Source organism: Giraffa tippelskirchi, chromosome 11, assembly GCF_054371585.1.
Source record: "Giraffa tippelskirchi isolate mGirTip1 chromosome 11, T2T-mGirTip1v1.2.pri, whole genome shotgun sequence".
NCBI classification, from domain to species: Eukaryota; Metazoa; Chordata; class Mammalia; order Artiodactyla; family Giraffidae; genus Giraffa; species Giraffa tippelskirchi.
Genome location: NC_137285.1, coordinates 72,087,117 through 72,099,886, shown reverse-complemented (window position 1 = coordinate 72,099,886; position 12,770 = coordinate 72,087,117). Strand labels below are relative to the sequence as shown.

Below are 12,770 nucleotides of genomic sequence, written 5' to 3'. Positions count from 1 at the left end.
CCTAGTCGCAAACCGTCTCTTTTGAGGAACTTCCTTAGGGTTCCAGGGATTAAGACAGTTTGCTTCCATTGCAAAGGGCACAGATTCATTCCTCGATTGCAGGATCTAGATCTCCTATGCCTCACACTGTAGCCAAAAAGGTATATTTTAAATATAAAAGGGCCAAGCATAAACCTACTACTTTCCCTTTCCATTATTATGATAATCATCTAATTCTCTTCAAGGCAACACAAATGTTTCTTACTAACTAGAAGGATCATGTCGCGGAAATTATAAAGAGAAAAACAGGGAATTACTTCATGATATCTCACTACATCCGTCTCTGATCCGACGTAGGAAAAATCAAGGAAGTCCACGTAAAGTATCATCTTTAAATAGAGCTCTCCGCTTTGAGAGAATAGAACTAAACTCATTAAAACTAAGTTTTCCAGTATGTGGCTGCTTTGAAATCTTGCATCCAACCAACAATTCTGGAACCTATGATAATTCAGAATTGAGTAACCGATGACACAAACACTCTATTAGTCAGGGGGACGTTTTGGATCGCCTGAGTTCTACGTTCTCAATGTTATCAAGCCAGACACAATCTTCACGGTTTTTCATAGATCTTGTAATATCTTTTTTAAAATTTCAACTTTTTTGAGGTATAATTGACATATAAAATTGCAAGAAATTGAAATATAACTGTGGTGATTTCATGTGGTTACGATGTGAAAGGATTCCTCATCCAGTTAATTCATATCACCTCACATATTTCACCTTCTTTTTTTTTTTCTTCCCTCCATCTTTCCTACTTAGATTTTTATCTTCATATAAGATTTCATTTATACAAAACATGTCAAAAAGATTGCCGTGTTTTACGTGAGATCCTCAGACTCTATTCATCTTATAGCTGAATATTTGTTCCCTTTTACCAACCTCTCCCCATAGCCCTAGTAACCACTTTTCTACTCTCTGTATGAGTTTTACTTTTTCCGGGATGCAATATCAGAGCCAGTCCTGAAATGTCCTCCAATTACAATTCTTCTCTCAGAGTCATCAGTCCATTTTGTGTTCTCTTTCATGTTTTACAACATTACTCCTAACCAGCAATGGAGCGGGTGTGGCAGGCAATGAGCCAAGAAGATTTACAGGGTGGCATCCACTTACTGTGGGAATTAACCACGGCATTGATCAGTCTATCAACCTAGAAAGAGATCACTGGACATTGCACAAAAATTTGCTTATTTCTTTGTAGAAGTTTGGCATTAAACTAAACCCTTAGTTTGGGATGGGATGGGATGGGGTGGGATGGGATGGGATGGGATGGGATGGGGTGGGGGGTGGGGGGTGGAGGAAACGGGAGCACCCAGAACGAGGAGGAGGCTGTCGGCCGTGCCGAGACACGGAAACATCGCACGGCTGGGGACCCGTTCCCATCGTCTTCCCCGGGGTGTGAAAGAGACTTGGCCTCCCGTCTCCTGAGAGTTCATCTCCCCAGCAACAACGGTCAGGCAAGCTGTCGGGTGTGTGTGTGTTGCGGGGGGTTGGGGGGCGGGGTGGGGAGAAAAAAGAAGACACCTTTCAAGTGAAAGGAGGGAGCGTAAAGGTCACTGAACCCTCTGACAGCGGCCTTCCATTTTCCAGACCAGTGACACGTTCCCCCAAGTCGCCCGGTTCCAGAAAACGCTTTTCGGAAACAGAATCCTCGGGGCCCGCGAACTCCTGAGGAATCCTCGGATGAGCTTCCGGGCCAGGCTATACCGTAGGCAGCGTGCTTCCCCTGAAGCCAAAGCCACGGGCTCCAGAGGGCCGCGTCCAAGAAGCTGATCTCGTACGGAACCCGGTGTCTTCTTCTCTAGGACACTCCTAGAAGCAGCAAGAGTGCCAGTTTGTGAGACTCGAAGGTGAAGCCGGCACGACGTAAACCCAGCGATGTGTGCGGTCAGAGGCCCATCTAGATTCGAGCTCCAGTTCTGGAGGGGAGCAGTGGGGACAGGAGGGTGGCCTGCGAGTCCGCCGTCCCGTCCCCACTCCTCCTGTGAACATCCGCCCCGTGGAAGGTGTCGAGGAACCGCATGACCTGACCTGCGGGGTGAACCGTCGCCAAAGACAAAGAATTCCTCCAGCCAGGCGTTGTCCGCAGCCACGAACCCCTTCCCTCCGTCGCCCGGCCTTTCAGAATGCCACGTGGAGCCCTCTCGAGACGTGTGGGGCTTGGAGGTATGGGCCCCCGAATTCTCCTCGCCCGGCCCTGCAAGAAACCATTCCGTGCCTGCCCCACATGAAGACTTCTCGGGCTTTTCGGTGGACCGGGCCTCCCAGGGTGCCCCTGCACCCGGCACCCTGCGACACCCCGAGAGATCCCACGGAGAAACGTCTCCGGCCACTCGCGCGGCACCTGCCTCGCTGGCGGGCGCCCCTTCCAACCTCCCCAGAGATACGTGAGCACGGACGCTTCTTCCCCATCTGGGTCCCCTCACAGGCTCTGTGAGTTCCTGCGGTTCCGCACGCCCTCGACTTGGCTGTGGTTCGGGGCTCTGTTCTGTTCTGTGTTTGCTCTCCGGCCCACGTGATCTCTCTGGCTAGGGCACCCAGGAAAAGCGAAAAGAAATCGAGTCCGTGTGAGTACTATTCAGGCATCAAGTGGGGATACCTACCAACGACCTCTAACGTGGATCCACCAAGATGGCGGCCGTGTGGGGTTCAGGAGGATCATTTTGCGTTTTCTGGGGGCGCTATTTGCTCTCAATGATTTCACGTGCCTTTGGGGCATGGCTCACGGAGATGGACGTGAAGCAGCAGGGCAGCCACATCTGGCGTCTCGGCCTAGCTAGGGCGGCTCCACGAGTGACCTCTCGGAACCGGGGCTGAGACCGCCATCCCTCCCCGGGCCCCCCTCGGTGGCTGGGTATGGGGGGGAGGGGGGGGAGGTTTCGGAGGGGAGACGGGAGATCTGGGCTTGTGGTTGGGGGCGCGCGGGGCCACACGTGTCATGTCATGATATTCCTGTGACGCTCCAACGAGATACGTATTATTCTCTCTTCTGCAGATTGCTATCTGTATCTGAATGGAAATGTATTAGACTCTTGAAATCTGAGCCTTGACGAGGGGTGCGCCCTGTACGTCTCGGGCTACAGGCAGCACACGGAAACTGAAGATATCAGGAATCACGTATAAAGGTTCAAGTCAAAGAAACGGACCTAGTTCAGTGGCAGACTTAGTCTTCCTCGCTGCAGCCTCAAGGTAAATGCTGGGGGTACCCAGTCTATTCTTGGGAAGATACAGTGTTTATCTTAACTGTTGCCAGCAGCGCAGCTTCTCCTCTACCGGAGTTGAAATTGAGATTTAGTTCTTGCAGCTAGTAGTTCTTTTTCAGAACATCTATCGGGAAGGATCTGAATAGCTTGTCATGTCCCTGAAAATATACTAGACAACATTTGGTTCAGCTCTCGTACCCAGAGACTGGGGAAATTAAGGTGGCACTAGAAATCGCACCTTTGCGTTATATAGTATCTTTCCTGGAAAACAGGGTGCTCTTAAACTCTAATTGTATCAAACAGTAGCAGGGATAAGAAGTGCACGATCCACAAGTTTCAGTAAAGCCGGCTCTCCCGCACCTTAACATTGTATACATTGTTAACAAAAGTTTAGAATTGGACACTCGATGGCAACAAAGAGGCATCCTGTTTGGCGTTTCTTTGGACTGCAGCCGGGAGAGGAGCAGAGCCGACTTGTTCAGTCCCCGGTCCCGCTACTCCTAGGCCTTTCCTCACACTTGACCTTGGATGCTCTGGGGCAGGTTGTGTCTGCCACAAGCACTCGATTTGTCCGGAAGCACTGAATCCTCTGTTCGTTGACTTTGTTCCCAGGACTGTCTCAGGAGGTGACGATGTTTTCCCATGGGGGAATCTGTGTCAGAGGCTTGCCAACCATACTTTTCACGTGGTTCATGAAAAGCTCACCCGTCACCGGTCACCTGTCGACTCACCATCCGTACGAGAGTCAGCACCAACACGCCCGGCAGAGCTGAGCGTCAAGAAGGGGTTGCGTGGAAAGAGATTTGTGTGCTTGGTCCTGGTCCTGGTTATAGACAGAAAGTATCAAGGGGGAATAACTCCCAGAATAAGTAGGCTTGCCTGGAATGCGAAATAGTGAGAAGAGGCCTCGCGCTTGGAGGATGGGTCAGAGCTCTAGCCACGGGAGAGTGAAAAGGAAAGGCCCGGGAAAGGGCCGTGGGGCAGGGGACGGTCTGAGCCCAGCACCAGCGGTGAAGGACGAGGAGGCACCTTGAAAGAACGTGCTGTTCGGAGGTTTGTGGTAAGAGCACACCGGTGCTGCTAAAGATGAGGCTTGTGGAACCCAGATGGTGAAGAGGAGCCAGAAACAGGCCAGGAAGGATGAGAATCCTGTGTACTGAGGACCTGCACTTCACCAAGCCCACAGCAAAGGGTGCTGTCTAGATTCAAACCCAGTCACTTGCGCAAACGCCCCTCAGCCACCTCCTCATCTACAAGGCCGACAGATACTCGGTGCGTGAGGTGCGTGTACAGTCTAGGTGGACGGCACTCACATTATCGGGCAACCACACAGCTACTACGTGCTTTGAAAGAACCAACAGTGAGCTGATAGCTTTTTCTGGATCTGCCTATAAGCAAAGATACCGCTCGCTGCATACTGTGGATCTCGACTCCTGTCTCACGTCTCCATGAAGCCGTCAGAAAAGTCCTGTTCGTGCTCCCTCTCAGGCCAGGAATGACACTTAAAGTGTAACGTGCTCACGAAGTCCTCAGAGATTCATGGATTTGAATCGAGAAATTCCACCTGGTCCTTTCGCTCCCGATCCACTCCTGCTCTCACCACTACTACCACACGAGCGAGTTCACCTGAATTAGCTCGCACACGTGGGGATGGAGTTAGCTTTCGGCACACGGATATTTAGAAACTCCATGGCAGTAAGCCAGGTATTCACATTATGTATCAGATATTCGCCTAATTTGATAATAAGAGAGCTCAGGCCTCAGGCATAACTTCAGGCAGATTTCCCCTCCAACAGAAACAGCTCAGATGGGCTGGCAGCCCGAGAAAACGAGCAACTGCCAATAACAGACTGAGACACCTATGGGCTCCCTCCATGGGGTGACCTTCTGCCAAGGCTTCTCCCTCAAGGGCCGTGACCCAGCCTGCGGGCATCAGCTGAGGAGAAGGGGAGGTGGGTGCCCCGGAAACCAGCCGCGCTCGAGTCAGTCTCCCAGGAGCTCTCATTCCAGCTCTGGACGCTCACTCCCGGGCCTGGGTTCCCACTCCCGCTTTCAGATGGATCCCAGGCCCTTCTTCAGAGAAGTTCCTCCAGATGAGTCCCCAGCCACCAGTGGGCCTCATTCGACCTTGCTGGACCTCCCTCCCCTTCTGAAGCTAGGTTCCGTCTCTCTCTTCACAAAACTTTACGTCCAAAATAGATTGTTAACAGTGACTTGCCGTTTCCTTTTGTTCTCACCACTATTCTGACTACTTGCATTTAATTCCGCTCACCTTTGGATTGCTTATGACACTCCAGGCCACTGAAAAAAGAGAGTGTCCATTCTGAGCTCAAAGATTCTCAGGCGGCATTTGGGCCTCACTTTACCTCTGCTGGAGACCTAGGAAGGTGGCAGGTGACCGGGACCTGCCAAGAGCAGAGCAGAAGCTGTGCCCCTGAGCAGTGGTGCCTGGCTCTCTCTCATTGGTCGCAGAGGGTCTGCAAGATTCGAGGGGGTTCTTGACGCCCCCACCATGCTGGCGAGCCATGTCGTCTCATCTCATCGGAAATCTGACCCCTCATCAGCAAGCGTAGCCATGTGCCCGCACCCTGAGTCTCTAAACCCTTCCCAGACCATCGCTCGGCCCGCCTTCTCCTCTCGGGCAGAATGAACCTGGGCTTCTCTCCTGGGACAGGTCCTTCTGTGTCATGGGATGTCCTCTTTACTCCTATTGCCGGCAATAGGAGTATTGATGGGCTGCTCATAGGTCAGAGACTCCTCATTCTTATTACCCAGAGGCTTTTCTTCATTCAGTAAATTTTGTTCCTTTGACGTTAAAGGGATTGCCTTTGAAGACTATCATTTCTGACCTAGTCGCAAACCGTCTCTTTTGAGGAACTTCCTTAGGGTTCCAGGGATTAAGACAGTTTGCTTCCATTGCAAAGGGCACAGATTCATTCCTCGATTGCAGGATCTAGATCTCCTATGCCTCACACTGTAGCCAAAAAGGTATATTTTAAATATAAAAGGGCCAAGCATAAACCTACTACTTTCCCTTTCCATTATTATGATAATCATCTAATTCTCTTCAAGGCAACACAAATGTTTCTTACTAACTAGAAGGATCATGTCGCGGAAATTATAAAGAGAAAAACAGGGAATTACTTCATGATATCTCACTACATCCGTCTCTGATCCGACGTAGGAAAAATCAAGGAAGTCCACGTAAAGTATCATCTTTAAATAGAGCTCTCCGCTTTGAGAGAATAGAACTAAACTCATTAAAACTAAGTTTTCCAGTATGTGGCTGCTTTGAAATCTTGCATCCAACCAACAATTCTGGAACCTATGATAATTCAGAATTGAGTAACCGATGACACAAACACTCTATTAGTCAGGGGGACGTTTTGGATCGCCTGAGTTCTACGTTCTCAATGTTATCAAGCCAGACACAATCTTCACGGTTTTTCATAGATCTTGTAATATCTTTTTTAAAATTTCAACTTTTTTGAGGTATAATTGACATATAAAATTGCAAGAAATTGAAATATAACTGTGGTGATTTCATGTGGTTACGATGTGAAAGGATTCCTCATCCAGTTAATTCATATCACCTCACATATTTCACCTTCTTTTTTTTTTCTTCCCTCCATCTTTCCTACTTAGATTTTATCTTCATAAGATTTCATTTATACAAAACATGTCAAAAAGATTGCCGTGTTTTACATGAGATCCTCAGACTCTATTCATCTTATAGCTGAATATTTGTTCCCTTTTACCAACCTCTCCCCATAGCCCTAGTAACCACTTTTCTACTCTCTGTATGAGTTTTACTTTTTCCGGGATGCAATATCAGAGCCAGTCCTGAAATGTCCTCCAATTACAATTCTTCTCTCAGAGTCATCAGTCCATTTTGTGTTCTCTTTCATGTTTTACAATATTACTCCTAGGCGTCTCGGCCTAGCTAGGGCGGTTTCACAAGTGACCTCTCAGAACCGCGGCTGAGACCTCCATCCCTCCCCGGGCCCCCCTCGGTGGCTGGGCCCTGGGGTGGTGGGGGGTGGGGAGAGGAGTCGGGGGAGCTGTTCTAGGGGTTGGGGGCGGGTGAGGGCCAGGGGACCGTCCCCGGTGGTCCCGCTGAGACGTGAAGGCAGGTTCTGTCCCGCTGAGAACTTCCTGCCTTCGGGCGTGTGAGAGGAGCAGATTTCTCTCCAATCCAAGGCCATGCATCGTTTTTGGCCTGTTCAACAAGGCTAGACAAGCACGTATTTGTGTGTCTATCTTGGCTTGTTTTCTGACGGAGGCCAAAGACCTCTTCAGGCGTGTCCAAAGGATCTGCCAGGGTGGGAGGGTGCAGGTCAATCCATGTGTCAAGAGAGCCAGAGAATCTGTCACAGCTGTGACTCAGGCCTTTTTCAGAAACAGGCCAACTTTGATGATTCCCCTGGACAGGAATCACCGCAGAAGTTTCCTTGAAGGGATCGAGTTGCAGGAGTCGGGGGCGTGGCCCCGCCGCCGCCAGAGGGCTTCCTCAGCCAGGCAAGGCCGGCCGCTGGCCGGGGCTATTGTCTGTGGGCCCCACCCCCACCGCCACCCTCCACCCCCCGTCCCCCCTTCCCCTCCCCCTTCCCCTCCCCCTCCCCCTCCCGCTCCCCCTGCAGGGCCCCTCGTGGGATAGCTTCATTCAAATGCAGAACGCTTTCCAGTCAAGGAAGAGCCTTTGGACTTTGCCTCGATTGAATGGTGATCCGCCCCGACCCCACCCCCATTTCTCCACCTTGAGGCTGCCCCTTCAGCACCGCGCGGAGGAATGGGCCTGGGGGGGGGGGGGGAGGCTGAGGGACAAACTCGCCTTGGGTCAGGCCAAAGGAGTCTCCTCCTTTTCGTAACCCAGGAAACCCCGCTAATGCATGTGAGGATCACGGACGTGCGTCGAAGCAGCCATCATCTCTTGACATCTTCCTCCGTGGGAGGCGTTTTTCCTTCCTGCCTGCCTTCAGAGAGACAGAAAAGGAGGGAGGGGCAGAGCGTTCCGCTGGCGCTGGCCGGTTCTTAAGTCACTTGAATCCAAAACACTCCATAGGGCACGGAGGGGTGCGTGCGTGGGGTGGGGTGGGGGCGGCGGCCTACTCCGGACCCCAGGCGTTCCCTCCTCTGACACTTGCCTGGAACCCATGAAAAGCTGAGCTGGTGACTGTGTGTGTGTGTGAATGCGTGCATGTGCGCGTGTCCGTGAGAGAAGGCACGTGTGCGTGAGAGAAAAAGAGAAAAAGGAAGGAGAGAAAGAAAGAGAGAGAGAGAAAGAAAGAGAAGGAAAGAAAGAGAGAGAGAGAGACAGAGAGAGAAAGAAAGAAAGGAAGACAGACAGACAGAGAGGGAGGGAGGGAGGGGGAGAGAGAGAGAGAGAAAGAAAGAATGAAAGAAAGAAAGAAAAAGAAAAGAAAATCCAGAATGAAAGGAGGAAGGAACGAGGGAAGGAGGGAGGGACCAAATAGGTTAGTTAGTACGGGCCTCCCTGTCATGGAAAAGAGTCTCTGAGCACAGATCCTCCGTTCAGTGAACCAGTTCTCATATCTCCTCTCAGGAGGCTGTGATGTCGATGGACGGGTTTGGGAAAGCAGGCCTGGGGTGCAAGCAATCAGGTATTTCCTCAGAGGCACTTGTAGGGAAACCAAGGAAACACACAGGTTCATCCCTGGAGCGGATTCGAAACCAGTCGGTGCAGGGGGAGTCAGTCAAGGAGATTTCTAGATGTCAGGGTCGGGTCCTTGAGCGGGTTGCCATGCCCTTCTCCAGGAGACCTTCCTGGCCCGGGGATGGAACCCGGGTCTCCTGCATCGCAGGCAGACTCTTGACCGTGTGAGCCACCAAGGAAGCTCTGTCGGAAATGTTCACCGAGTCCTCTTGTTGTAGCCACGCGTTCTGGGAAACAAACTCACTCAGAAGGACCATGCAGGTAGTGGAGTGCAGTTTCTTACACCAGCGGGCCCAAGGCAGAGTCTTCTCTTAGCCAAGGACCCCGACCAGCATTCGTGAAAATCTTTTATACCTCAGGGGTATGTGTCTGAACCCACCACCCCAAATTCCTTGAGACTTACCTAAACAAAGGAAGGGTAAAGACAATCCCGATAACCCCATCATTCATGTGTTATAAGACGAGATACACAGTGGACATTTATTCACAGGCCTGTGGTCATATCCTGATACACATAATGGAACTGATGGCTTTGTTCTGTGACAGAGATAATTAGCATATTCTTTTAGGCCACGGAGAGTCCAAGTACAAGCCCCAAAGGCTGTTTTATCCGGGTGTGTGTGTGTGTGTGTGTGTGTGCGCGCGCGCGCACGCGCGGGCAGGCGCCTGCGTGTGTGTGTGTGCGTGTCCGGTTTTCCATTGGTATGCCCCTTCTATAGACACCGGGCACAAAGTTCAGAGTCCATTGGGAGGGTGACCGTGCGTGTAGCCTCATGTTCGCAGCCTGGCCTAAGATGGAGTCCAGCTCTGTCTGTTTCCTCCTTCACTCTAGCTTCCATCTGCAGAGCTTCAGGCACAGGGCCTTTTGAGTTCTCCGTCAGAAGGGCAAGAGATGGTGGCAAATGTCCCCCCAGAGAGGGTTGTCCCCTCTGACAGAGCTTCCGATATCGGAGGCAACTCAGAAAACTTCAGGATCCAGTCCCACTTTCGGGGGAAGCACCACAGGCAAAGGACCAAACACACGTGGCCCAGGAATCTCCCATCCAGAAGTGGATATCCCCGTTTCACAGAAACATCCTCTGGGCCCCTAAGGAACGTATGGAAATCACTCTCTCGCCAAGGAGAGAAGAATCCTCACTGAGAGTTTCTGAAGTCTGGAAGGACCAGGTAGAGAGAAAAAGAGAAACGATTCTATTCCGCTGACAGGGGCATTATTGTTTGAAGCGACCAAGTGGATGTCCGTCTTTTCCAATTCCCATTTTAAACATTGTGTCCTTTCCGGTCCTTTGTGGTCTCTTTGGATCTGGAAAGCAACAGAGTTAACGGTAAGGTCCTTTTTTTTTTTTTTTTTTTATGATTATGATTATTTTCCCCCCCTGCCTGTCTGCCTGTCCCTCCCCCTCTTCTCTCTGTCTCTCGCGCTTTTCACTCAGGTTAGGGAATTCACAACAACAACAACAAAAGTAGTGAGAAATCTGTATTTCTGCAGGTCAGGAAGCAACAGGTAAGAACTAGACATGGAACACAACAGGCTGGTTCCAAATAGGGTAAGGAGTCCATCAAGGCTCTCTATCATCACCCTGCTTATTTAACTTATATGCCGAGTACAGCATCACGAGACACGCTGGGCTGGATGAAGCACAAGCTGGAATCAAAATGGCTGGGAGAAATAGCAATCCCCTCAGATATGCAGATGACACCACCCTTATGGCAGAAATGAAGTATAGAGTGGGTTTACAAAGTCGTGCTCGTTTCGGGTTTTCAGATTCTTTTCCCTCAGAGGTGAATCCAAAGTAGGAAGCCTACATTTCCTGTGCTGCCTGGTAGGTGCTTGTGGATTGTATGATGTACATGTCGTATGTGTACACGTTCAACCCGACCTCCTAAGTGGACCGTCCTGCCCCTCCCCGCCCCAACGTATTTTCGTCAAGAAGTCAGGCATCCATTTGAGCATCCTACTCCTCAGGTCATCCGATCCCATGGAAGAAGTCAATCCTCCCGTTTTTCCATCGGTCCTCTACACGTCGCCTGATGATGATGGGGGGTGACCGGAAGACTGACAGTTCTGAAGAATTTTGCAAGAGATTCGGTGAAGGCTCCTAGGATTTGCTCAGTGAAGTGGGTGGCGTGTCAACCACTAGGGACCGTGGAAGGTATGCCCCAAGTGGCAAACAGCGTTACCTTCCACAGAGAAAGCTCTACCTAGCATACCAAGGATGCTTGACCACGCACCCGCCCCGCCCCCCCCCAGGTGACAGGCGTGACGGGTCAGACTGTAGAAATCTTCCTGTCAAGGGTGTATTAACAGGCAGAGGCACCTTAGAGGCACCCTGTCCTGTGAAGCTGGAGGTGGGGAGGAAGGGGCAGAGGGACGATGAAGAAGGGAAGGAGAAAGTGAGGGACAGGGACACCACACAGTGTGTGTGGGGGGCGTGTCTGTGCCGTGTGTGGGTTCCACGTGGGTGTGTGCGCCTGTGGGTGCGGGTGTGAGGGGAGGCGGGCAGAGGCAGAGGCAGGGAGACACACAGCCAGGTCAAGGATAACATAATGTGTGTGGGGGGAGGGGCGGGGGTGGGTGGGTGCGTGCGTGCGTGGTGTGTGCGTGGGGGGGGTGGCGCACAGGACCGTGTGTGAAGGAGGGCAGTGTGTGGGGGGCAAGTGTGTGTGTGGGGGGGTGTCTGTGCTGTGTGCGGGTGCCACGTGGTTGTTAAGCGGGGGGTGGGGGGGAGGGGCGGGCAGAGAGACACACCCGGGCCAAGGACAACGTACTGTGTGGCGGAGCGGGCGGGGGGTGGGTGGGAGTGTGGGTGCGGGGTGTGTGCGTGTGTGCGGTGCCCCATAGGACCGTGGGGGGGGGGCAGTGTGTGTGTGGGGGTGTGGGTCTGTGCTGTGTGCAGATCCCACGTAAGTGTGAGTGAGGGGAGGGGCAGAGGTAGAGGCAGAGGGACACAGCCAGGCCAAGGACAACATAGTTTGGGGGAGGGTCGGGGTGGGGGGTGCGAGTGTGCGTGCAGGGTGTGTGCGTGTGTGCGATGGCGCCTAGGACTGTGCGGGGGGGCGGGCAGTGTGTGGGGGGTGGTGTGTCTGTGCTGTGTGCGGGTGCCACGTGGGTGTGTGCGCCTGTGGGTGCGGGTGTGGGGGAGGGGAGCGGGCAGTGACAGCGGCAGAGAGAGACAGCCAGGCCAAGGACAACGTAGTGTGTGGGGGAGCGGGCGGGGGGTGGGAGTGTGGGTGTGGGGTGTGTGCGTGTGTGCGGTGGCCCATAGGACCGTGGGGGGGCAGTGTGTGTGTGGGGGGGTGTCTGTGCTGTGTGCAGGTCCCACGGAGGTGTGAGTGGGGGGAGGGGCAGAGGCAGAGAGACACAGCCAGGCCAAGGACAACATAGTGGGGGGGGGCGGGGGGGTGGGAGTGTGCGTGCGGGGTGTGTGCGCGTGTGCGATGACGCATAGGACCGTGTGTGGGGTGTTGCGTGTGTGCGACGGCACATAGGACCGTGTGTGGGGTGTTGTGTCTGTGCTGTGTGGGAATGCCACGGGGGTGTGTCCGGGTGTGTGGGGGGGCGGGCAGTGACAGAGGCAGAGAGAGACAGCCAGGCCAAGGACAACGTAGTGTGTGTGGGCGGGGTCGGGGTGCGGGGTGGGAGTGTGCGTGCAGGGTGTGTGTGGAGGCGCCTAGGACCGTGCGGGGGGGCGGGCAGTGTGTGGGGGGTGGTGTGTCTGTGCTGTGTGCGGGTGCCACGTGGGTGTGTGCGCCTGTGGGTGCGGGTGTGGGGGAGGGGAGCGGGCAGTGACAGCGGCAGAGAGAGACAGCCAGGCCAAGGACAACGTAGTGTGTGGGGGAGGGGGCGGGGGGGAGTG

At 52.9% G+C, this 12,770-nt stretch overlaps 1 long non-coding RNA gene across 1 annotated transcript in view; it reads right to left on the bottom strand.

Annotated features, from left to right (window-relative positions):
* Window positions 1–9,379: 9,379 nt before the first annotated feature.
* The window catches only part of LOC145527257 (uncharacterized), a 65,952-nt gene continuing 62,561 nt past the window's right edge, over window positions 9,380–12,770 (bottom strand). Inside the window, exon 2 of the long non-coding RNA XR_014069596.1 lies at window positions 9,380–10,216. This is a non-coding gene — a long non-coding RNA (uncharacterized LOC145527257). The remainder of the gene's footprint in view (window positions 10,217–12,770) is intronic.